Source organism: Protopterus annectens, chromosome 11.part0, assembly GCF_019279795.1.
Source record: "Protopterus annectens isolate FY-2018-M chromosome 11.part0, PAN1.0, whole genome shotgun sequence".
Classification (NCBI taxonomy): domain Eukaryota; kingdom Metazoa; phylum Chordata; order Ceratodontiformes; family Protopteridae; genus Protopterus; species Protopterus annectens.
Window position 1 is genome coordinate 1,504,017,893 of NC_056745.1, and position 23,450 is coordinate 1,504,041,342.

The following is a 23,450-nucleotide window of genomic DNA, read 5'->3' on the forward strand; positions in this document are numbered from 1 at the left end:
GAGCCTAATGTACCCATATTTATATCTCAGAAACATGTATGCTTGATAATTATGCTAGTTCTACGGTTTACTTTAAAAGTGTTAACTGTTAATCTAAGGGGTTATTGTAGCTCGCTAAGTGCACACCATGTTTTGCATTTTATGTGGGAAAAAATGAGTGGCCACATAAAAAACACCTATACTAATATTTATAAGATGCAAACAACAGTAATGTTTTATATTCTCATTCAGTGGGTTGTCATAACTTCAATAAATTTGTTTTTGGCATTTTGGAAATTGGAGATCGTGACCCTAGTTGTGGAGCCTGAAAGAACTCTTTAGAATACAAGGACCTGCTTTGGAAGTTCCATTTAAATGCCCACAACCAACCTGGGATTAATGAATATATATCTATTGTCCCACTACTAAACATGAGAGCAGAACATTTGTAACGTATTTTGTTTCTTTTCATACAGTCTTCTTAATTTTAGTAATTGTGTACTTAATTACTCAGTCCCGTTTGCAATCATTTTTTTCTGATTGGTTATTGTTTTTTTTATTTTAATTTAAACTGTGTCCTCTGGATTTATGTCAGTTTTGATGAAGTCTAGTTTTATAGATGAAAGCACTTACTGACTTTTTATAATAAAGGCTTTGTCTGCCTGTGTGTTTGCCTTTTGAGGTGACTGCTGCATGGTTTTACTACTCCAAGACTGTTTTGCTTCTGGTGAGAAAAGAAGCAAAAGTGATTGTATCCCAGCAGAGTGAAGCTGAGGTGAGACCAGCACTAGTAGTAGCCAGGTAGTAGCCAATCAGGTGAATCCCCTCTTTTTGTCATTCTTGGCAAAGCTATTTCTTTCTTTTCAGTAAGTACTGCTTGATTTACTGTAGTCAGACCTAACTTCAGAATATCTTCCTAAATACTTCATCCATAGGTTCATAGGTAGGTACTAGACTATCGACCTAGGACCTATACAAGCCTAGCCAAAAAAGTACCCTGGCCTCTGCCACCCAAGAAAATTATTTTCCTGTGCCCCTGTCAAGTAGAGCCACAGAGGTGATCCCGGGGTGAATTTCCTATTTTCCATCCAATCATCAAGATCAGAAGAGTGCTAATGAGGAGCTTTGTTTGATATAGATAAGTAGCTTGTTCCAGAGTATGGGAAGTCTCTGGGACAGGAATCTATCCCTCCAACATGTTCTGTTTATTGGGGTGACAAGGTTTAGGTCCTTAGAACATGTAGCTTGGAGAGATTGGGATTTCTTTAAGTAGAGCATGTCCAACAGCTCTGGGTTTGAGATAGCTTTGTATGTTAGGCAGAGATCATCTCTGAGTAGGAGATATGCGATGGAGTAAAGCTGAAGTTTTTGAGACAGTCTGCATAGAGCATCTGTTTGAGGCCAGTAATTCTCTTTGTGAAGTATATCTGTGGCCTTTCCAGTTGTTGTTGATGTCTTGTGAGGTACATTCGCAAAGGGGCGTTGTACTCTATAATGGGTCTAATGAGTGACGAGTACAGGGGAACAATTACCTCTTTTTTCCTGGAAGAAAAACCTTTTGTGATGAGGTGTGTCACATAGAAGCATTTCCTGAATACTGTGGTGATGTGATTATCAAAGGAGAGACTACTGTCCACCTGTGTCCCAAGCTCTCTTATCACACTTTCAGTGTTAAGTAGACTACCACCTATGTGGTACCATTGGGTACAGAGTTTTTACCAAAGGGGATGGCAATGCACTTTTTGGCATTGAGCTTGAGGCCATGGCTTTGACACCAGGCATCTGTCTCAGTGAGGCCCTTTTGTAGGATGTCCATATCGTTAGGAGTTTCAATTATGTCTCCTAGTTTGCAGCCATCTGCAAACTTCATTAGCCAAAGACCTTCTGTGTTAGCCTGTACTTCCGAAAAGTAGATACCAAACAGGAGAGGACCCAGGACTGAACCCTGTGGTACTCCACTTGTCACTCATCTGAAGTCAGAATTGGTGTCTGCTACTTTCACAGTGTGGGTTCTGTTAGTGAGCCAGTTGGCAACCCATCTTGTGACATAGGGATTTATACCTAGTTAGTGAGTTTTTTTATAATTCCAGAGTGGGGGATGGTGTCAAAAGCCTTGGCGAGATCTAGATAGGCTGTGTGAACCCCCTCACCCTCATCTATGTCTTTGGTGACAGCTTCAAAGAAGTCTATCAGGTTTAAGAGACAAGATCTACCTTTTACAAACCCGAACTGGATGGGGTCCAGAGTTTGGAGATTACCAATGTCATTGTTTATAAGTTCCATGATGATACATTCCATGGCCTTGCAGACCACCAGGCTCATTAGGCTAATGGGGTGGTAGTTCCCGGGGTCCGTGGTGGCTCCCCCTTTGTGGAGTGGTATAACCGTCGCTGTGTGCCATTCAGTGGGCACAAAGCCTGAGGTGAGGCTATGATTGAACATGGTGCTTAGGTGGGGTGTCAGTTCATTCTGTAGTTCATGTAGAACGCAGCCTGGGATGTTGTCAGATACCATGGATGCTGTGTTCTTGGCTTTGGAGAGTGTGGTTTTTACCTGTGCAGCCATGATTACAGGAACTTTACATTCTTCCGGTATAGAGATGGGCCCTTTAGGGAGTAAGAGGGGGATAAAGTTAGCACTGAACCTATCTGCCAGGATGTTGGAAATATCAGTTGGTTCTGTATATTTAGTGCCATTGTGCTGTAACTCAGAGCAGATCTGAGTGTTGCCAGTGAAATTCTTGACATAGCTATAGAATGCTTTGTGGTTGTCTTTAGAATCAGTGGTGATTTTGTTTTCATAACTAGCTTTGGAGGGTTTTTATGAGGGAACTCAGCTTCTTACTGAGGCTGACCAGGGAGTTTCTCCAATCATGGGATTTTACTCTTTTTTGAAACAGTATCTTTCTTCTGTTGTAGAGTTTGTTTATGGCAGAGTGCCACCAGATTGGCTTCCCTTTTTTGGAGGATAGCATCTTGGTTCTGTTAGGGATAGCATGATCCATGCACTCGTGTAAGTGCTTATAAAGTGCATTTGTGTAGGATTCAGCAGTCATACCTCTATTGTCCATCTGCATGGGTTTGCCACTTCTATCTTAAGAAGTGTAAAGTTGGCTTTGGAGATTTTTTACCATGGTCTCCCTAATGGGGGGGGGGGGGTGGGGGGGTGGGGGCGGGATGTGGATGTCTAGGATGATTAGCTTGTGGTCGGATCTGACCAACAAGGAATTGACCTCTGGTGTGGAACACCGGTTACCCATGTTGGTAATGACCAGGTTTAGGATATTGCTGCCCCTGGTGGGGGTGTGGATAAGTTGACCCAAGGCATTGGAATTTATGAATTCCAGAAAAAGTTGAGCAAAAGAGTTGGTACATGAGTAGTTTTCCCAATTAATGGTGGGGTAGTTGAAATCACCCATTATTAGGGTGTTGGGTTGTACCCTAATATTTTCCAGTATATCAAGAAATGAGGAGTGGGAATCCTGGGGCATGGTGGGGAATCTGTAGCAAGTTACAATTTGGATTGCGGTCCTGCCCAGAGTTAGTTGCACTTGGATAATCACGGATGCATTATGCTGAGCAACTAGGCTGGAGGTGTGGATATCCCTAATGTATATGTACACTCCTCCGGCTTTAGTGTTTCAGTCCAGGCTAGGTGGCCGAAAGGTGTGGTATGAATTATAGCATGGTAATGCAGGGGTGTTGTCTGGAGCCTTGAACCAGGTCTCTGTCACTGCACAGATGTCGATGTCCTCCATTTTAAGGAGTGCCTCGAGTGAATGCATTTTGAGGTTTAGACTTCTAGCATTGAGTAGCATTACCCTCAGATTTTGCTTGCTTGTACCTGTTACAGTGGTGAATTTGTCATTTGAACCTTGCCTAAAAAAGGCACTTTAGGGGTGGCAAGAGCCTTAGCCATACATTTCAAGGTTCTACTTGTTAGTTTCCCCTTGATTGTTTGGCAGTGCCCGTATAGACACAGACATGTTCAGTTGACATTTTTCCCATAAAAGTACCATTGAAATTTCACCAATACCTAGCTGCACACAGGGCAATTAGTTTGCAGTGACAAGCAATGCCCCCAGAGTTGCAAATGAGATACTCCGGATATTGCTTTATATTCCCACCCTAACCATCTAATGAATAAAAATGGCCTGCTGCTATGAATGGGAACTTTCCCACTGTCTTCATTACCAGCTTGTTGGATATGGACATTGTGAGGCAATATAGAAATAGCCCCCAGACTATATGAAGAGAGGGGTTCACTACATAAGACCAAAAACCCATAATACCGATGCCCATAATCCTGAGATCAAATACCCAAAAGACAAGAAGACCAGAAGTCCAGAAGTGCGAAATTTAAAATCCCGAACAGTACTCTAAACAGATACCACACACATACACATACACACACCATCACACTAAACACAAACACACAAACCTACACTACATACAAGCAGGGGGACAAGCCCCTGTGTGTTCCCCACACCCCCCCTACTTAAATATTCTAACTCCAAGGTCGCACTACACAGACAAACACATGAAAACACCACCACACACCTACATTCCCCTTGCACACACACATCACAGTCTATACACACACTTACACACACACACACACACACACACACACACACACACACACACACACACACACACACACACACACATTAAAGCCCCTAACCAACACACTCAGACATACTTACCTGACCTTCCACCATTCCATTCACAAACCGCAACACCAGAAGCACTACTTCAACATCTCCGAACTTCTGGATTTTTAAATTCACTCTTCTGGTCTTTCGGTATTTAGGGGTTTCAGCTATATGGTCTCGAGATTTTGAAATTGGATATTTCACAATTTCAGGATTATGAATTGAACCTGAAGAGAAACATGATGGAGCTCTAAGAATATGAGTCTCAGGTTGGTATGAGCCTAGCATTGAGCAGTACTTTACCTTCTCCAAGGATGATGCCACAATATGAACAGAGGATAACTGACACAATTAATTGGCATAGTTTCTGGTGTCTAAGGGGGTGCAATATGTTTCATTATGGAAGGAGATGGTCAACTGACCATGCTGCTTTGTCACCTCCCCTATCTAGAATTTTGAATATTAGCCAAAACATCGCCCTCCTCCATAGTCCCTTTTTTGGGTAATGCCAAACAGAAAGTACTTCCATCATATAGCAAATCAAAACAAAGAAAATCTAAAGGTGTTACTGCTCAATGCTAAGAGTCTAAACAAAGAACTCCACTCCCTACAAGGTCTCCTCACTCTAGATAACGTTGATATCTGTGCGGTCAGTGACACATGGTTAAATGCCAAGGAAAGCACACCTGCAGTGCAAGGCTATAATGCCTTCCACACATTTAGACTAGCTACTACACAAACAGCAGCTAAAGGGGGGTGGTGTTTTTTTATTTACACCGAAAATAAATATACCTCAAAGCTATTTAAACAAAACAATGAACTTGAGCTTCTCAGTGTTTAAATCACCATACACTAAATCCCGTGCCACTTCCTTGGAAGCTATAGGTCCCCTCTATGACACAGGAAACCCATAACAGGTATTTAAACTTACACTCACCATACAACCTAATACCATATGTGTGGGTGACTTTAATTACCACACTATTAACTGGGAACCATGTACAACACTATATATATATATATATATATATATATATATGTATATATATACATATAAGTGCAGAGATCCTTGGATTTTGTAAACACAACTCTCCTGGACCAGATTATCAATACACAGACCAGATGTCAAAACATAATGGATCAGGTCTTCACTAATAAGGGAAAAGCTGCACACCCTCTAGTGTGATGTCTTCTCTAGTAAGGTCAGACCACAAAATCGATTCCTTTGAAGTAAAAATAAAAACTGGGACCCCATCTAACTCTGTAATGTTCAGGAACTGCTGTCGGGCTAAATTCCTGCTATTAAGTGATAACCTGGCAATATTTCAACCCCCCCCCCCCCCCATAAACCCTGAGAACTTTGCTGTCTAAACGCAGAACTCTTCAAAGAAACTATATACAAACATGTTAATAGCTGCATACAGGCAGCTGTAGCAACCAGGAGGAAGTACAGAACTAACTCAAAAAACAAGCCCCCCTGGGGGAATCACAAAATAAATCAGATGTATAACAGGAGGAAGAAAATCATGGCAAAAATTAGGAGGTGCAGCACCCAGCAAGTGAAAACACTCTCATCACTAAACAAATATCTCAGAGGACAAATAAACTCTACCAAAGCCAAAGTTGAGGTAAATTTCACCTACCAGGCCAAGGACAACCATAAGGAATTCGTTTGCTGTGTCTGCAACTTCAAAAGCAACACAGAACTGTGTGCAGAGCTCATTGTTAATGGAGCCACCTAAACTGAGCCAGAAGATACACCAAACCTCCTGGCTGATAAATTCAGCTCCACCTTTACTCCTCTCTTCCCGTCAACCTTCCATCAGCAAATATCATCAAATATAACTCCCCCTACTATCAATAGGGAGCAGGTCCTTAATGATCTTTCGAAAACCAAGAACACTGCATCAATATGCCCAAACAATATCCCAAGACGCCTTCTAAATAACATGAAACAATGCATATCAGGCCCTCTGGAATTGCTATTTGACTGTAGTTTCCAAACAGGCTTTGCGCCTTATGAATGGAGAACAATAACAGCCATCCATCAGCATAAAGATGGGCCATATACCGACCCTGAAAACTACAGATTCATTTGTCTCACCTGTCTCATATGCAAAGTAACTGAAAAATTATCATGGAATCGATCAGTAATGGCATTGGAAACCCGCAGGCACTGGGCCCAACCCAGTTTGGTTTTGTCAAGTATTCAGTATTCATCAGACATAGCATTGAGTACAATGCCCCCTTTGGTATGTATCTAACCAGGCACATACAAAAATTAGAATGTCCACAAATGTTTGTCTCTAAATGAATACAGCGTGCAAGTAAAATGTCCTGTGTATTCTGTCTCCTACAGGCTGTTGTGGGGAGATCTATGCTTGGAATATAAGTCATTGCTAGTGTCTACCCTGATGGAACTCCTGCATATCCCCAAAACAAACAGCTCCAGAATTACCTATTCTAAAGACTTAAACCTTGTGTGTGATATAAATGGACATCCCCCAGCTTCCTGCTTATAAATGTTTGATCTCACAGGCCCCTGCTTACACATATCAAGGGTGGAATAACTTGTCAGAGATTTCAGATGCATGGTTAGGCTTAAAATAGCCCTTGTGGTTGTTAGCCTAATAAACACCTATGGACCTGTGAACCTATGAACCCATTTATCAAATCATATGATATGAGGACTAGTTACTCAGCAATGCCAGTGCTATGTGTGCTGACAGTTCAAAAACATCCCTTAAGGGGGGCCTGGTCAAGATGATTAGAAGATAACAACACACTTAGGTTCTTAGGTTCATAGGTTCGTACTAGGCTATCTGCCCTAGGGCATTTATAAGCCTAGCCAGAGAGTGCGTGTGGCTTTCACCACCCCTTAGTATGAGAATACTACGCCCATTTAGGGTTTAGTTTACTGTGCCTCTGTCTAGTAGTGACACAGAGATGACCCCCGGGGTAAACCTACGATCTCCCATCCACTCGTCAAGATTTCTCTTGAATAGAGTTAGTGATGGGCTCTACTAACATGGATTGGGATTCTGTTCCAGAGTGTAGGAAACCTCTGGGTTATGAATTTGTCCCTCCAGCACATCCTATTTATTTCTGTGTTGAGGTTTAAGTCTCTTGCTCTCATGGCTCTGATGGATTTGGATTTTCTGAGGTGGAGCATGTCCATTAATTCCGGATTGGACATGGCTTTGTACGTCAGGTACAGGTCACCTCTGAGTAGGCGGTATGCGACTGAATAGAGATGGAGTTTTTTCAGTCGGGCAGCGTATGACATATGTTTAAGACCCTTTATCCTCTTGGTGAGGAACTTTTGGGGTCTTTCCAACTGCTGCAGGTGTCTGGTAAGATACATCCCAAATGGGGCATTGTACTCAATCATTGGCCTGATAAGAGAAGAGTACAGGGGCACAATGACCTCTCTTGATCTAGATGTGAAACCCTTCATGATAAGGTGAGCAATATAGAAGGTCTTCCTAACCACTTTGGCAATGTGAGTGTTAAATGAGAGGTTACTGTCAACCTGGGTCCCTAGGTCCCTGATTACCTCTTCCGTACTTGATGGATTACCACCTATGTGGTAATTTGTAGGTACCTTGTTTTTCCCAAAGGGTATGACTATACATTTTTTGGTGTTCAGCTTAAGGCCATGGCTCTGGCACCAATTATCCATTTCTATGAGGCCTCTCTGAAGGATGTCTGTGTCCGCTGGAGTATCAATTATGGCTCCCAGTTTGCAGTCATCTGCGAACTTTGTCAGCCACAATCCTCCTATGTTTGCCTGTACCTTGGAAAAATAAATGCCGAACAGGAGGGGTCCCAGGACTGAGCCCTGTGGGACACCGCTTGTGACTGGCTTGGAGTCTGACATAGCTCCAGCAACTCTGACCCTGTGGGTTCTGTCCTTGAGCCAGTTTGCAATCCATCTCGTGACATATGGGTTTACATTTAAGCTGGTGAGTTTGTCTATGATGCCCGAGTGGGGTATTGTGTCAAAGGCTTTTGCAGGGTCAAGGTAGGCTGTGTGAACTGCCTTACCCTCATCAATGGCCTTAGTGACTGTTTCAAAAAAGTTGACCAAGTTCAAAAGGCAGGATCTGCCCTTGACAAAGCCAAATTGGGTAGGATCCAATGTCTGTAGGTCCCCAATGTCTTTGTTTATGAGTTCCATAATGATCCTCTCCATAGCTTTGCAGACCAGGCTCATCAAGCTTATGGGGCGGTAATTTCCAGGGTCCGTAGAAGCACCGCCTTTGTGAAGTGGGACCACTGTTGCCGTAAGCCACTCTTTGGGTACGTATCCTGTAGTAAGGCTAAGATTAAACATCAGCCTTATGTGTGGGTTTAGTTCCTCTTGGAGTTCATGTAGCACACAGCCCGGGACACCGTCCGGTCCCATTGATGCTGTGTTTTTAGCTTTAGAGAGGGCGGCTCTCACCTGGGCATCTGAGATGTTAGGGAGGCTACACTCTGCTGGGATAGTTATTTCTCCTTTTGGGGGGGGGGGAGAAATTTGCACTGAACCTGTCTGCCAGAATGTTGGCAATGTCTGTGGGTTCAGTGTATTTTGTGTCATTTTGGACTAACTCTGAGCATATCTGGGAGTTTCCACCCAGGTTTCTAACATAGCTAAAGAAGGCCTTGTGATTGTCTTTTGTGTCTTTTGCGATTTTTCTCTCAAAGTTGGCCTTGGATGATTTTATGAGTGATCGTAGTTTTTTGCTAGTACTGATCAGGGATGCCTTCCCTTTTAGGGATTTTGCTCTGTCATGTAGTAACTTCCTCCTTCTGTTGTAAAGTTTGTTTATGGCTGGGGTCCACCAGACTGGGCACCTGCTTTTGGGGGAATGGGTCTTCGTTTTATTTGGGATTGCATGATCCATGCATTCTTGAAGGTGCCCATAGAAGGCATTTGTAAAGGATTCAGCAGTGTGGGTTGTGGTTTCCACTGGCCCAGGGACCTTGAAGGATACCACTTCAGTCTTAAGAAGTGTGAAGTTGGCTTTTGAGAAGTTCTTCACTGTGGTCTTTTGTGCAGGGGGTGGGGGCGGGATGTGGATTTCCAGTGAGATTAATTTATGGTCTGATCTTACCAATGAGGGATATACTTCTGGTGTGGAGCATTTTGTCCCCATGTTTGTGATGATCAGGTCTAGTATATTGTCTCCTCTTGTGGGAATGGTGACTAGTTGTTCCATCGCATTTGAGTTTATGAATTCTAGGAACCTTTGGGCTAGGGTGTTTGGGCTTGAGTAATGTTCCCAGTCTATGTTTGGGTAGTTGAAGTCTCCCAATATGATGGTATTTGGAGAGACATTCATACTCTCCAGTGTCTTCAGGAAGTCTGTGTGGGGTTCCTGGGTTTGAGAGTGTGGTCTGTAGCATGCTACAAATTGTAAGGCAGTTTTGCCTATGGTTAGTTGCACCTGGATGGTCTCCGATGCTTCGTGCGTTGCCACTAACCTGGAGGTGTGGGTATCTTTGATGAATATGGATACTCCTCCTCCTTTTGTGGTTCGGTCCAAGTTTTGGGGCCGGAAAGCATGATATGAGGTAAAACCTGATAGTGCTGGGGTGCTCTCAGGAGCCTTGAACCAGGTTTCAGTCACTGCACAGACATCGATGTTCTCCATACTAAGGAGGGCTTCGAGGGCGTGCATCTTGAGGTTTAGACTTCTAGCATTGAGCTCTGTCTATAAAACTAGTCTTTGACAGGATTTTTTTGTTTCAACCTAAAGAACGTACAAGATTTTTCTCTCAGCTATTTTTCTCAACACTGTGGATTGTATTATCTAAGAAAAAACAGTTTTAAGTGACTTTTATCAAGTATTTTGCTGTCAGAAGTTTTTCAGCCTGCTACAGAATAATTCCAGCAATGAGCCACTCAAAAGCCTCTCTTCAGAACAGTTCTATGAAAAAAGAACTTCAGTTAATTGTCACCAGTATTCAAGACCTTTCTATGAAAATGGACAATTTAGAAAAAATAATGGAGAACATAAAAAAAGAAAGTAAAAAGCAAATAAAGGACCTTAAAGAAATAATAACAAAACCTTCTGAACAAATAACAGCCACAGAAGAAAATGTATATGAAATAGATGGAAGACAAATGGAAAATGATACCAGAATGATTTCCTTCTAAAACAAAACAACTTATTATTTGAAAAGGTTGAGGATCTGGATAGCAGATCTCGAAGGAATAACGTTAGAATATATGGAGACCCAGAGAAAATGGAAGGAAATAATATGATTTTATTTTTAAATGAATGGCTGCCAAAAAACATTAAATCTTCCTGAATCCCTTTCTTTTGGGATTGAGAGAGCCCACAGGTCCCTATCAGACATTACATCTTCAAGAAATTCAAACTCGGTGAGATCCATCATAGTGAAATTTCTTTCAACACAGGATAAAGGTTTAGTGCTGAGAACTGCTTGGTCGGGGAACCCACTACAAATTGATGGAAAGAACATTAGAGTTGTTAATGACTACACAACCACAACAATGACAAAAAGGAAAGCCTGTGTTCATCTTATTAAAAGTCTAAAGAAAGTGGATATAAAAGCTCAGATTTTGTTTCCAGCTAGAATTAAGATTATTCTCCAGGATGGACAGAAAATATTCAACAACCGAGATGAAGCAACTAATAATTATGAAGAAAAACAACTTATTAGACAAAATAGAAGAAATGGATCTTTCCTTACCAAGCCTAAAAAGACAAACTACTAATGGCAAATTAGTTGTAAATGTTAAATCCACCAAAATCTTAAAGGGAAATAAATCAGAAACTCTTTACATTTATCTTCTTAAAGGGACAGGACTGTTTGCAATTTTCATGAGATAGAAAGCAAACCTTAAGGTAAAACTCTTTTATATGTAATACATGTCAATATACATATGCATATGCATCTTCTCTGTTTTTTATATAATATTACAGTTTTAAAATGATTATCTTAGAAGTTTCTCTTGGGATGTTTCAAAAGATGGGCTACTGAAAAATTATATTGTCAGTTAAAATGTTAGTGAGAACTCGAAAGGATGCTGACATGTTCAAGCCATGTTTAGGACCCTATCCCTTTCACTGGCATACAACTTAGTATATAATTCTAATACTTTAAATAAGTAGATCCAATTTATAGAATCAAATACTTTATCTAAGTCAAGACTAACAATCGTCAGTTCTTTTTTCTTTTTATTTGCATCATCTATTAGGGATGTAAGTCTGATATTATCTTTCCTGTTTAAAACAAAACCTGTTTGATCATCTGATATCACGTTAGGAATACATTGCTTTAGCCTATTCGCAATGATTGATGTGAAAATTGTATAGTCTGCATTCAGTAGTGAAAAGGGATGATAGGAAGTAACTAAGACAGGATCTTTGTCTTGTTTTAATATGGGTGATATATCGTTGCATATTTTTCAGGAGGGAAAGACTTGAAAAGAAGAAAAATCAGAATGATTTACTTTTATCACATCTTCATAACTGTTCAGCTATGACAACAAAGAAACTTACTTTCTTTACTAACCTAAAGAAATATCTGAGAATGCAGTGTTTTGTAGGCATATTTTTCATAAGCGTAAAGAGCATGCTGTTACAATCGGAGATAGATAATAATAAAATATCAAATACCATTCTATTGTGCTTCTAGTATGTTTGGTCCTATCAGTTTAAAGGTCTTTCTTGTATGAAGGCCCCTGCCATTCCTGATTTGTAGTTCTGAAATAAAAGCTGTTGCACAGTCCTCTGTGCTAGCAATGGATGCCACAGGCTGCATTTTACCAATGCCAGTACACTGACTATTTATTTATTTATTTATCATTTTATTTACATTTGTTAACCGGGTAGTGTCTGACTAACATACCTCTTAACCTCATAGTGCTATAAATTCAGACAAAGCCTGACATAACGGGTCCAAGGCCAAAAATAGGTGCAGATTTTAATAACTGCTCTTCTAAACTTAGAAGGTTGCTAGAATAACAAGGTCAGTGTTAACATGCATTTTCTGAAGGATTGGAAGTCTGACACTCAAATCTATATCATTACTCAGTGACTTCATTCCTCAGATCATCACTGTTATTTGCCAGAAAATCATTCTTTAAGAGGAACAGACCAAAACTATGAGTCAAAAATCTGGTAATTCTGCAAACAACGGAAAAGTTAAGCGGTATGCCTACTATAAATAAGAATAGCACCCAGATTTAGCATTAGGTCCCTCAGTACAAGTTCTTCTGTTTACCCGTTATATAATTCAAAAGTCAACAAAGATTTCCTAGAACTATTTCTCCTTATTAGGAGTATCTTAACTCTTCATTGATTTCATTTGTCTCCCAATGGATTTTAAACTTAATATCCAGAATATCTGACCTGCAATTAATTACCCACCAGGTTGGATGAGTCCATATATGGCTTGAACACTGCAGAATCCTCGATATAATCTATATCACATAAATAATGCAACTTATTTTATTCACAAATTTAAGATTGCATTTCGTATTTTTGCCAGTTTTCTAATCTAGATGGCTATAAATATTTCACAATGGTATACTCATTGTAAAAAAGAATATTTTCTGACTGAAAAAACAAGATCTTGTAGTCTATCTTACCTAACTTAAACATACCTATTAAGAGATGGACCCACCTGATATTACTCAAAGTAAACTTATCTTGCTATGATTCAGAAGACCACTTACCAATATAAAGCAAGCAATTGTCTCTTTTCCTTTGCTGACAGAAATGTCCATCTCTGAATGTCAACCATCTAATAACAGCCAGGAAGCCTTATGACTAAATCAGTACCTCGTTCACTATACCAGCTGTAGTTGCAATATTCTACTGCACGGTCAACATTTTTTACAAACAGTCCAAACTGTGCAGAGGTAGAGAAACCTCAACAAAATGACTTCTTTTTCACATTATTGTGTCAGTTGTATCCATACTCTGCTGACATTTTATCTTCTACATCATGTTCAGAGTACTGTTATAATTCCCTTATAATATACTACAATAATCACCATAGCTCATGTCTACAATAATCACCATAGCTCATGTCTACAATAATCACCATAGCTCATGTCTACAATAATCACCATAGCTCATGTCTACAATAATCGCTGTTGCTCATGTCTACAATAATTACCATAGCTCATCTCTACAATAATCACTGTAACTCATGTCTACAATAATTGCTGTAGCTCATGTCTACAATAATCACCAAAGCTCATCTCTACAATAACCGCCGTAGCTCATGTCTACAATAATCACAGTAGCTCTTTTTGCATGGAAGGTTCTACTGAGTCTTCTCAACCAGAAAGTTAGAGAAGCTTATCCACTGGCAAGGCCAGATTTCCCAAACTCAATATATAATACATTCAATCTGTGTTATAAAAGATTAATACATTTGTGATGTGGGTGTTTGTGTGTTTGGCAACAAAACAAAATAAAGGTGACTGTAAATTTTATATTATTTATTTGCTAATTAAATGCATTAAATGTGATGTATAAAAATAGCATTAGTTCATGTTTTGCTTGAAATTTACTCATATATTTTTACAGGGAGAAGGCATTATCAAACCTTTTTTTTTTCATTGTTTTAGCTCCTTTACAAAGCTCCCTATCTTAATAAAGAGTAAACCAAACAATGTTTTGCCACTATATTATAATGAACAACACAAGCATCTGTAGTATATTGGTATAATTTTTATTCATATTTTATTCAAAGTGAATTATATGTGTGTGAGGCCATTATAAATAACTTTTTTTAAGCAGTTGCCTTGTTTTGTTTAAAATCATTTAAATATATTTATTATGAAACTTATTCAGAACCAAAGAGTCCATGTATTTCTTTTATAAATTCCAAAAACTAAAACAGAATAAATTTATGCTAAATGAGAAATCACTTCTTCCATCACCACTCCAATATATCTCCAACATCAGCAGATTCATAATCCTCTCCTCAGAAAGTATATGACTCTGCATCACTGCTAACAAAGCTGATTGTCTATGTATCCCCCAAATAAGCATCATCTTCCTAGGTTCCATGACGCTTAACTTATTAGTATGGATTCATTCCTCAATGGTATTAACAGTCTTTCAGAAAAATATAATCTCATTAAAACTTGAACTCACACTCCACCTGAACTCCTAACATATCTAGCCCATATACTAAATTAAAACAAACTGAATGATCTTTTTGTTACAGCTCCCAAATTCTGGAAATCTATCTCTATACAAATATGTGATACCGTGTCCTTCCCCACATTCCAAATAGAAGTAAAAGCATATATCTTTAAGCAAGCAAAGTGTAACTGCTGAAATGATATGCTAACATTTGTCTAATGGACACCTAACAAAACTATAAATGAAATGCTCACGCTATGTATATCCTCTGGGCTCTTTTGTTGGGATATAATGTTAAACCACAATTGATAACAGTTCATTAATGCCTATGCTAAGTGTACACAGTCTGTACTCAAGACATCCTTACCACATTTCTTGTCCTTTCTAGTCACTCAGAAAGATTATACTAAGTGTACACGTAGTCTACATTGTGCGATAACCTTTATGAGCTTCCCCTCGATATTTAATGCTGCAAGAAAACCAGTAGAAAAACTAAAATTAGGAGGAAGAAGATGTGAGTTATGCTTGTGTATTCTGTTCATTCAGACCAGTATACACTTAATGTACACTTAGCGTAGGAGTTAATGAATCCTAGGGCTTTTAGCAGTACTAATTCATTAGATTGTGTAGTTATTTTCAAACTGCATTGCTTATTTCTAATACTATGATAAATGCCTTTTCTTCTTACTTTTTATGTATATTTTGTTTTTTATGTCATTTTTTACCAGAGTAGAGCTTAAATATGGTCCATGTGGATGAATGTTCTACCCTAGTTAGCAATAAAAAAAAAATTGAGCAAACAAATAAATAAATAACTATACTTATTTATTTATTTTATTTTTATTTTATTTATTTTACATTTGTTGACCGGGCTAGTCTAGTTGGATATATGTCTATTTTCAGTAGAGGCCCGGGGAGAAAACCTCCAAGGGTAAGATTACAAGTATAAAACAAACATAAACAATGGTAATACAAGTTTTACAAACAAAGCAACTAAGTAGGCAACAATAATTTCAACATAGCAAACCAAATATAATGTACGTATAAGAAAAAAATGGTTAATTTTTTTTTTTTTTTTTTTTTTTTTTTTTTTTTACATTAGTCAAAAAGTATTCATATAAAGTCAACTGTGTAAGGTTAGAGAGGATAGAAGAGGAAGGAGTGAAATTAACCTGGGTCAGTGCAGGAGCATAGCCAGTATTTGTTGAGATGATTTTTCAGTTGTCTTTTAAAAAGTGGGAGAGAGAGCACAAAGATGTGATGTCAGAGGGTAATTTATTCCACATTGTTCCAACATAGTTGGAAAAGAGGCAGTCCCCTGCAGGGTTATTAGGTTTTGTTATATTAATCAGTAGTTTGTTGGAAGAACGTAGATGCTTCAGGTTGTTGTAAGGTGAAATGAGGTTAGAGAGTATAGGCGTTTTAGTTGGTTGGTATAGGATTGTATGAGCTATTAGGAGCTGTTGAAATAGGAGTTGGTTAGGAAGTTCAAGCCAACCTAGTTCTCTTAGGTTCAGGCAGTGGTGAGTTCTAAATGGGGTTCCTGTTGCAAATCGAGCAATATTATGGTAAGATTGTGCTACTTTATTGATGTTGTTTTTGGAGAGGTTAGTGAATATGGCAGATGCATATAGTAGAGAAGAGGTTAGATGGGATCTGGCTAAGGTTTTTCTTGATTCAGATGTAAGGAAGGCTTTGATTCTGTAAAGGGATCCAATTTTCTTATTAACTAATTTCATTGTATTGTTGATGTGTGTATCAAAGCTGAGGTTGTTGTCAATGGTTATTCCTAGTAGTTTGGTAGTTGATTCTGGGGAAATAAGGGTGTTGTCAGTGGAAGTAAGAGTGAAGTTTAGGGGGGTAGATCTGTGGGAAGGTGAGAACAATAGCAGTTTGTTTTTTTTGGGGTTGAGAAGTAGGCAGCGGTCAGTGAACCATTGTTCGACTGTGGTAAAAGGTTTTTGGGTGATTGAGTGTAGTTCGGTTTGTGTATTGGCAGAGCAGATAATAGTAGAATTGTCAGCATATTGTATGCAGATAGTGTTTGGGATAGCTGAATGGAGGTCATTAATAAAGATAGAAAATAAAAGGGGGCCTAGGACAGAGCCTTGAGAAACTCCTAGTGAGATTGGGAGAAGATTAGATAACGTATTTTTGCAGAAAACAGCTTGCTGACGGTGTTCTAGGTAAGATGTAAACCAAGTTAAGCAAGGAGTATCGAGTGAGAGGGATTGAAGAATGTGCAGAAGAAGTTTATGGTTAACCGTGCCGAAGGCTTTAGATAAGTCAATGAAGACAGAATATGATAGGATATTATTGTTCCGGTTATAATTAATGGAGTTGGTAAAGGAGAGTAAGGCTGTAGTAGTACTGTGGGAAGGTCTGAATCCATGTTGGCAGTTAGCAAGTAGGTTGTTATTTAGGAGGTGGTTAAGAAGTTGTTTGTGAATACATTTTTCCATGATTTTAGCAATAGGTGATAGTAGTGCTATAGGATGGAAGTTAGAGTGGTCGTTGGACTTACCCCCTTTGTGTAGTGGGATGATATGAGATATCTTCCAAATAGTTGGTAAAATTCCTTCCTCTATGTACTTGAAATTAATATCTGTCTACTGTAGTTTTAAGTTATAAAAGTATGAATATTGTGCATTAAATATGTAATGCTCAAAATATTTACATGGAAATCAGAAACTGAATATGTCAATGTAATAATTAACACTGATTATGCTGACACTGCATTAATGATATGTGTTTTGTTATTGATCTGTAACGTCAGTGCTACAGAAACCATTTGTACAACAAATTGACATGACAAATATTGCTGAAAAACCTTGTTAAATTTAATTTTGTAGAATATGAAACCCAGATATATTTCTTTTTTCAGGTTGTAACAGCTTCAGTCTTACTTTCATTTATTTGAATAAGTGACATGGGGCCTATATCCAATATGGCTTGAGAGATAGATGCTTTGTGGAGGAAAGATATTTACATCTTCTTTTAGATAACAGTCCTTCTAGGGGCATATATTCGACAGATCTTTATTTGAAACAACAGATGCTTCAGAATTAGAGTTATACATTTCATAACATTTCAATGACACTGCTATTATGGCATTACTAATCATTTGCACAATGGTCAAAATAAGAGTCCCGATATGTCAAATATTGGTATAAGTGTTGCTTAAAATACGTTAATTCTCAAACTGCAATTTTAATTGGTCTGTTTGCATTGTAAAAGTGATATTATTTATTATTATTAATTAATTCATTTATTTATTTATTTATTTATTTATTTATTTATTGGCTGGCATTTGTTTACTGGGAAAGTCCACCGGGCCAAAAGAGACCATTTTCAGTAGAGGCTCGGCGAGAAAAGCTCCACAGGGCAGTTAGTATAAAAGTATATATATAACTCAAAACAGTTAGTAATTCCAGGCAGTGTTTTATAGAAACAGACAGTATTATACACAGCAGAAAAGGAAGCATAGGTGTGTACTAGGCTAACAACCACAAGAACTTTTTTAAGCCTAACATTACATCCCAAATGTTTGACAAGTTCTGATACCCTTGATAAGTGTAAGCATGGGCCTGGAAGATGAACCATTTAAAGGTAACTTGTTTGCATCAGAGATAAGTGCCAAACCAGGGATGAATTTCCGGTTTCAAATCCAATTGTCCAAGTTGCACTTGAATTGGAGGAACTCTGCTTCACATGGATGGGGAGCCTGTTCCATAGATGGGGTAGTCTCTGGGATACACACCTATTTCTTCAGCAGGTCCTATTTATATCACAGGAAGGTTTAAGTCTTTAGAGCGGGTAATAATGGTACTGTTTGTTTTGTGGATCTGCAGGTGGTCCATCAGACTGGGGTCAGACAATACCCTGTATGCTAGGCATAGATCTCCCCTCAAAAGCCTGTAGGAGACCGAATACAGGGATAGGGTCTTAAGGCGGTCTGCATGGGGCATATTATTTATGCCCTGTATTATTTTAGTGAGGAGCCTCTGTGGACATTCCCGTTGTTGGATATTCCTGGTTAGGTACATACAAAAGGGAGCATTCTTCTCAATGTTAGGTCTGATGAATGCTGAATATGGTGGAACAATGACTTCCTTGGATTTAGATGCCATACCTTTGTTTATAAGTTGTGCAACATAGAATGATTTCCTCACCACTGTAGACACATGATGATCAAAGTCTAGATTGCTATCTATGTGTGTCCCTATGTCCCTGACTACTGGGTTAGCTCTAAGGGGTGTGTTGTCAATATGATAGTTACCAGGAATGGATGACTTCCCAAAGGATACTATTATGCATTTTTTGGCATCTTGTAGCCAATGGCTCTGACACCAGTTGTTTCTCTGTGTCAGCCCCTCGTGGAGAGCATATTTGTCAGTGTGAGATTCATTGACAACTCCTAATTTGCAATCATCTGCAAATCTAGTCGGCCAGATACCACTGACATTGGCCTTGACCTCTGAGAAGTAAATGGCAAAAATGAGCAGTCCAAGGACTGATCCCTGAGGGACTCCACTTTTGACTGGCCTCTTTGTAGAGGTGGACTTCCCAATTCTAACTTCCTGGATCTTGTCTGTGAGTCAGTTGGCTATCCACCGCATGACATATGGGTTTGTACCTAACAGCCTGAGTCTGTCAACAATGCCCGAGTGGGGCTTTGTGTCAAATGCCTTGGCCAGGTCAAGGTAGGCAGTGTGAATGATTTTGCCCTCATCCATTGCTTTGGTGACCTTCTCAAAGAAGTCCACCAAGATGAGTAGGCATGATCTGCCCTTGATGAAACCAAAGTGGGTTGGGTCCAGTGTCTGCAGGTTTACTATATCTCTCTTGATCATCTCTATGATAATTTTTCCATGGCTTTACATATAAGACTAGTAAGACTTATGGGTCTGTAGTTTCCAGGGTCTGTAGATGGCCCACCTTTGTGCAGAGGATGACTATTGCCTTTCTCCATTCATGAGGCACAAAGCCTGTTTGGAGGCTACAGTTAAATACTAATTCCAGAGGCCCTGATAGATCATGTTTCATGCTATTTAGAAGGCATCCTCGGATATTGTCTCGGCCCATTGTTCTTGGTCTTAGAGAGAGCATTAAGGACCTGTTTCCTAGTGACAGTAGGGGGAATTATATTTGATGATATGATGTATATGTTTGTAGTTAGACAACTTCTAGGTTCTTTATAGCTGCATGATTATTTGGATAGATACATACCAAAGGTATATTAGTGCATTATATTCTAAGCTGTCCTGATCAAGGCAGAGTACAGAGAAATGATGACTTCTTTTGACTGGGGTGAAATATGTTTAGTAATTAATTTGGTTAAATGGAAGGATTTCCTGACAATTGTTGCAATGTGAAGGATAGGGAGCTGAGTATGAAGGTACCAAGCAACTGACAACTGTATCAGACTGGACTAAGATGCTGTGTATATTGTACGTTTCTCCTAAGATTCATTTACCAAGGTGATTCTGCTACATTTATTTGCATTGAATTTAAGTCTGTTTCTAGTATACCACTGATTTCTATGGTTTGGCCCTTGTTGTACTAATCTGGTAATGGATGATGAGTGAATAACAACACCCAGCCTGCAATCAACAACAAAGTTAGTTACTCACATATCTGGGTTAGTGATTTACAAATCCGAGATGAAGATGATGCTGAAGTGGTCTCTATAATTAAGTTCTAAGAAATGTTATTAGTCACCATTTTGTTTTATGAGATGATACCTGCTACTTTAAATCTGTGCATATATACAATATTTACAGATTATTAAAGTCTAATGATACATACTAAGTAATCATACATTTGATGATGTCTTATACATTTAGAGATAACATAGAGATGAAAGCTGTCATATGGAAATATTTACAAGGTGGGGTAAGAGAATCTGCCGGCACAATAGTGCCGAGAAGTGTGAAGTTATTTTATTACTTGGGAAAAAGTCATAACTATATAATAAGGCATAAATAGAATGTTAGGCATGGGTAGATAACATGTTAGTGTTTTAAAAGGAGATGAAGGAAGATCTGAGAGGTGAGGATGTAAGTTAAGGTGAATATGACTGTAGGTGTGGGAAATCAGGTTATAGATGGATGAGACCTGAGACATCTGCATTCCCAAATAGTGAAGAGGTGTTACTACAGAGATTTTTTGAAGGAAGGGATGGTGCTCAAGGTTCTAATATCTGTGAGGAGAGAGTTGCTTAGTTTGGAAACTGTGAAGGAGTAAAGCATGTCTACAGCTGGGAGTTTAGGATTGTCTACTTGCTGAAGCATTTGTTTTTCAGATCTAAGATGCCTATTAGGGTGGTAGAGGGTTAAAACAGAAGAAAGGACTGGGCAGTCTGAGGGTTTTAAATGAGTTTATGTGCTGTGATTAGTTATACGTTGGTTAGATAAAGTGGAAGTTCAAGCCAGTTAAGGGATTGTAGGGAGATGCCGTGATGGGAAGAGTATTTTGCATCGGTAGCAAACTTGGTCACATTGTTATAACAAGAATCAAGCTTGGCTTTTAGTGTGAACTGGATATTGGTGAGAAGAGGAGCACCATACAGGAGAGAAGATAAGAGAATGGTCAAGGCAAGAGTATGCTAAATAGAGCAGTTAAGAAAAGGTACCAAGTTTTAGGGTTATTTTTTTGATATGATTGTGGATATGGAGGTCAAATGTCAGGTTTCATCTAGAATAACTCCTAATAATTTAGTGCGGGAGACAATTTCTATGGTGATGTTTTGAGACTGAATGATGAAATCAGTCTTGTTAATGGAGAAAGTTTTCTTATGAGTAAATAGTAGTAATTTGTTATTGTTGGGGTTTAGGGTTAAATGATTATTGGCCATTCACATTTCAGTAACAATAAAGGTGTACTGGGTTATATGCAAAAGTTCTGTTGTTGATTTAGCAGAGCAAATAATAGTTGAGTTGTCTACATATTGAAAAACAGATCCATTTTTAAGAATGGAGTGGAAGTCATTTATAAAAATACTGAAAACAAGGGGTCCTAAGATAGATCCCTGGGTAACTCCAGTGGAAGACTCAAGAAATGGAAAGAAAGAGTTTTCATCTAGTTGAATGTTGTCTGTTTTTAGATAGTTGGTGAATCAGTTTAGGGTTGGGGAGAACCAAGATTGGAGAGTTTGCTGAGAAGCAGAGGGTGGTTGGCCATATTGAAAGCTTTTGAAAGATCGAGAAAGAGAGAGGATACAAATTTGCCAGCAGTATTTGCTTGATTGACTGTGTCCATAAAGGAAATGAGGGTGCTAGTTGTAGTATGACCTGGCCTAAACCATGTTGAGTTGGGGGAGGAATTGGATTAGTAGTAGGTAGTTTAAAAGTTGATAACAGCTACATTTTTCAATGATTTTGGTGAGGGGGGATAGCAATGGGTCAGAAGTTAGAGATATCTGTTTTGCTGCCACCTTTATGGAGAGGAAGAAGAAGAAGAAGATATGCCTTTTTACAGATAGTAGGAACATAGGATTCTTGGAGGGATCTGTTGAGAAGTATGCTTATAGGATAGGCAATGGATCCAGCTGTCATTTGGAGGTATTCTGGGGATAAGTTGTCAGGGGCATTTGAACCTGGTTTAAGTTTTAGAAGAAGTTTAGTTATAGTAATGATGGGTAGGGAGGGGGTTGTGGTATCATGTGAGGGGGTAGATAATGGAGGATAGTTAGTATTAGATGTAGTTTGGGGAGAGGTAGTGGTATGTTTAGTTATTCTGTCAATGAAATGTGAGTTAAACTGCATGGCTATTTTGCTGGCAGTTTTCTTTGGGAATGGACAGAGCTGTTATTGGCACCTGGGTTGATTAGAGATGAGATGGTATTCCAATATTTCTTTGGATTGCGTTTCTGATTTTTTGAAGGCTTAAATAATATTGTTTCCTATCATTAATGATTGAGTGCTTAGCTGGACTACGGACCTGTCTAAATTGTAGGAGATCAGTGGGATGCTTGTATTTTTAGAGCAAACCAAAGTCACGCACGGCGGATCCAGTGCACGGCTCAATCAAAGATTAACAAATAACACCATCCGAGCCAGCACAAGGGTATGGCAAGCTAAAATGCTTGTACTTTTGCCATTTTTTCCGTACTTTATCCCTGAAAGTCAAAAATTGCTTGGTGGCTATGGAGAGCCAGCGGGCATGATTGGATTTAACTCTTTTGTGTCTTACTGGGGCTAGTTTGTTTAAAATGTTCAGGAATGTGGAGATAAAGAGCTCAACAGCCTCATCAAGGGACAGGACCTTTAGAATATTCCAAGTGATGCTTCAAAGGGTTTCATTAAGATTTAAAGCATTAATGTTGGTGAGATTTCTATTTTGTATTGTTGTTGGGATGGTAATGGGTTGGTTTTACGTAGTATAAAGTCTGGTAGGTGGTCACTAATGCTGCATTGAAAGTGTGGCTGCAGCTTCTATTTTATGTGGGTCAGAGACTAGTATCCAGTCAAGAATTGATCCATTGTCTTTATTTCTGCTGGGTCTATTTGTATCTGTTATTAGCTGTGTGAAGTTGAAGAGGCTGATATTAGAAGGTGGGGACTGACCTGAGAAATCTAACCAGTTTATGTTAACATCGCTTAGGATAATTGACTCATTATTTTTATTGATTGATATCGAGGCAAGTATATATTCAAGAAGGGGAATATTATTACCTGGCAGGATGTATATGG

General features: G+C 39.0%; 1 protein-coding gene across 2 annotated transcripts in view; it reads left to right on the forward strand.

Moving 5' to 3' along the window:
- GRM8 (glutamate metabotropic receptor 8) overlaps nucleotides 1-23,450 on the forward strand; it is a 2,748,719-nt gene that overhangs the window by 975,536 nt on the left and 1,749,733 nt on the right. The window lies entirely within an intron of this gene.